The 3,736-nt window shown below is 38.9% G+C and overlaps 1 pseudogene across 1 annotated transcript; it reads left to right on the top strand.

Moving 5' to 3' along the window:
- The first annotated feature begins 2,480 nt into the window (after positions 1 to 2,480).
- Positions 2,481 to 3,400, top strand: LOC309607648 (translationally-controlled tumor protein pseudogene; annotated as a pseudogene). The gene has a single exon. The product of its transcript is annotated as a translationally-controlled tumor protein pseudogene (transcript).
- The last annotated feature ends 336 nt before the right edge of the window (positions 3,401 to 3,736 follow it).

Here is a 3,736-nt window from a genome sequence, read left to right on the forward strand (position 1 = left end):
GAACAGGGGGAAACTTCATACAGATGACCATTGAAAAATTCACAATTCATTAAAAGGACTTCTGCTTTAACCAATATATTCTATGAGCATTGCTAACAAAGGAAAAATTAGATTCACATTTTCTTTTTTTCCGTGGGAGTATAGCCAAAATTCTATAGAAAAGTGAAGCTGAAGTAAGGCTCCCAGACAGCTCTCAAACTGGACTCAACCTCTGTGTAACTTCACAGTGGCTGAACTAGAGCTTTCAACAAGGAGATTTTAGATGGATAAGCTTGGAAATCTCCTTTATAAAATTCAACCTGCCAAACAGAAATTGGAGGCAGAGCCGATCTCGGACTGAGTTTCAGGTGAGCAAAATAATACATTATTTTTCTAGGGGCAGAGTGCAATAGGAATTTATGCAATGGGCAGGCAAGATTCTAAGAATGAGAAATTGTATTTCTTAAATCTCTCTAGAGACTACTGCAGACACATGTGGCTTGAAGAAGTCCTTCCATGTGTCTTCTGATTCTCAGGAAAACATATTTTTAAGTGACAGCAAGAGAGGTGACATTTTATTTATCTCCATAAGAGACTCTCTTGGAAGTTTATTTTATGGTTTCTTTCTTAGACTCATTCCGAAGAGGTTTTTCTTAGTCCAGGACTCATATCTCTTATAAAAGGTTGAGAGAAGGTGGACTAGGGCTTGGGAAATGTGTGAGAGTGTAATTTAAAGTTCTTCCTTTTATCAGCAGAGTTCTGTCTATATCCTTCTAAAGTTACAGAGCCCAAACTGAAGAATGATTTTCAGGTAGTCTGGGGGATGTGAGATATACTGTCCCCTACTTCAAAATTGCTTTACTTCTGCTTGTGCACCTTACCACCATGTGTGTGCTTATTAGTTGCTAGCTAATATTTTTAGTAACAGAAAATGCCTGGCAAGTACAAAATCAGCTCTCAGCCTACAAGTCATCATTAATACATCAAACCACTTTTTCTCTCTGAGCTCACAAGCCTGAATCGAGCAGCTATTACGATTCAATCAGCACTGTCATAGTAGATAAAATCTGATCACCTGAGCCCTAGATTTCAATCAGCCACCATACTCCTGGCGGGGAGTGGAAGACTAAAGATTTCAATGCAAGATGGACTTCAGAATGTAGAGAAAAACCTCGAGTTATCTTTCTGTTACCTAAAACTTTCCAAGCGTTAGTTCCCTCAGGTAATAATGTGTTGATATACATGTTCTCAGACATCTTTACAGTCTACAGTTGTACAAAAAGGCTAAGACATTGGGTCAAGACAGTATCATTTTTTGTGGATAAAGATTACGGTGACAACTGTGCAGTCCAACAGAATTCTCTGTGATGAATAAAATATTCTGTGCTGTGATATGGTAGCCACTAGCTACTGTGTCTCTTGAGCCCTTGAAATGTGGCTTGTGTAACTGAGGAGCTGAATTTTTATGGATGGACCTAGAGATTATCATACTAAGTGAAGTAACTCAGAAAGAGAAAGACAAATACCATACGATATCACTTATATGTGGAATCTAAAATATGATACAAATGAACTTATTTACAAAACAGAAATAGACTTACAGACATAGAGAACAAACTTAGGGTTACCAAAGTGGAAAGGCAGGGGATAAATTAGGAATTTGGGATTAACTGATACACACTGCTATATATAAAATAAACAATAAGGACCTACTGTATAGCACAGAGAACTATATTCAGTATCTTATAATAACCTGTAATGGAAAAGAATCTGAAAAAGAATATACATATATACATAACTGAATCACTTTGCTGGACATCTGAAACATTATAAATCAATTATACTTCAAATAAAAAAAGAATTTAAATTTATTTATTTATTGTATTTTATTTTATTCATTTTATTTTGGGCTGCTTTGGGTCTTCGTTGCTGCATGCGGACTTTCTCTAGTTGTGGCGAGCGGGGGCTACTCTTCGTTGCAGTGTATGGGCTTCTCATTGCAGTGGCTTCTCTTGTTGTGGAGCACAGGTTCGCGGGCTTTAGAGAGCAGGCTCAGTAGTTGTGGCTCACGGGCCCAGTTGCTCCACGGCATGTGGGATCTTCCTGGACCAGGGCTCGAACCCATGTCCCCTGCATTGGCAGGCGGATTCTTAACCACTGCACCACCAGGGAGGCCCCCCCCAAAAGAGTTTAAATTTAAATAACCACATATCTCTACTGGCTACAGTATTGGACAGGGGAATTCTGTAGAATACTTTCATGGAAGGTATCTATCCTATAGGATGATTGAGAATGTTCTGATTAAAGTGCATATTTGCTTCTCTGTGATTAAAGTGCATGTTTGCTTCTCTGTGATAAGCCTTTATTTTTTTAAATGGATGCTATAAAAAATAATTATAAAACCTCGAATTGTTGCATGCTTTGGAAGTGTGTAGAAATGGGTGATGTAATTTTTTTAAATTATGAAATATAAAAAATATGGGCTGGTCCCTAATAAGTTATTTATGTGAACTCCTAAAAAAAAAATAGAGACATGATATTTCTGTAAGTATTCTTTTCATTATAAAATTATATGCAGCTCTTTTTCTGCCCGCTCCCCCCCTCCCCCAGAGCACTGCTCCGGCTGCACCGCCCTAGCTCTGAGCTCTGGGCTCCTACTAAGCTAGTGCCACCGTTGTCTCCCTGCAGTCGCCATCATGATCATCTACCGGGACCTCATCAGCCATGATGAGTTGTTCTCCAACATCTACAAGATCCGGGAGGTCGCGGATGGGCTGTGTCCGTAGGTGGAGGGGAAGATGGTCAGTAGAACAGAGGGTAACACTGATGACTCGCTCATTGGTGGAAATGCATCCGCTGAAGGCCCCGAGGGCTAAGGTACCAAAAGCACAGTAACCACCGGTGTGGATATTGTCATGAACCATCACTTGCAGGAAACCAGCTTCACAGAAGAAGCCAACAAGAAGCACATCAAAGATTACATGAAGTCAATCAAAGGGAAGCTTGAAGAACAGAGACCAGAAAGAGTAAAACCTTTTATGACAGGGGCTGCAGAACAAATCAAGCACATCCTTGCTAATTTCAAAAATGATCAGTTCTTTATTGGTGAAAACATGAATCCAGATGGCATGGCTGCTCTGCTGGACTACCGTGAGGACAGTATGACGCCATATATGACTTTCTTTAAGGGTGGTCGAGAGATGGAAAAATGTTAACAAATTTGGCTGTTTGGATCCCTTGCTCGTCATGACTGGCTGGCTGCTGCTTTTCATCTACGCAACACCAGGACTTAGACAAATGGGACTGATGGCATCTTGAGCTCTTCGTTTTGATGTTGATTTATTTGGAGTGGAGGCATTGTTTTTGAGAAAAAAAAAAAAAACATGTTATGTAGGTTGTCTAAAAATAAAATGCATTTAAACTCAGAAATTAAAAATATATGCAGAGTCTCTTTATGGAACTGTGAAATCCTACTATTTGTTATCAGAAACTCTGTCTTCTGTTGCTTTGTTCTTACATCATCTGGTACGTGGTAAGCATTCAACTTTTTTTTTTTTTTTAATTTTAGAATGAATAAGGTTTATTAGGTTCTATCACCCACAGGAGGTACGTCCCAAATCTGCTAATGAGCAGAGCTGAACAGAAAAGGAAAGAAGAGTTATTTAACAAGTCATCGTTTTCTTGCTGCAAGATTGCCCTTGGCTAATCAGCTCACTGCAGGAATTCAATAAATAATAAATACATAAATAAATAAATA

Source organism: Balaenoptera borealis (genome assembly GCF_965194805.1).
Source record: "Balaenoptera borealis genome assembly, chromosome: 12".
Lineage (NCBI taxonomy): Eukaryota > Metazoa > Chordata > Mammalia > Artiodactyla > Balaenopteridae > Balaenoptera > Balaenoptera borealis.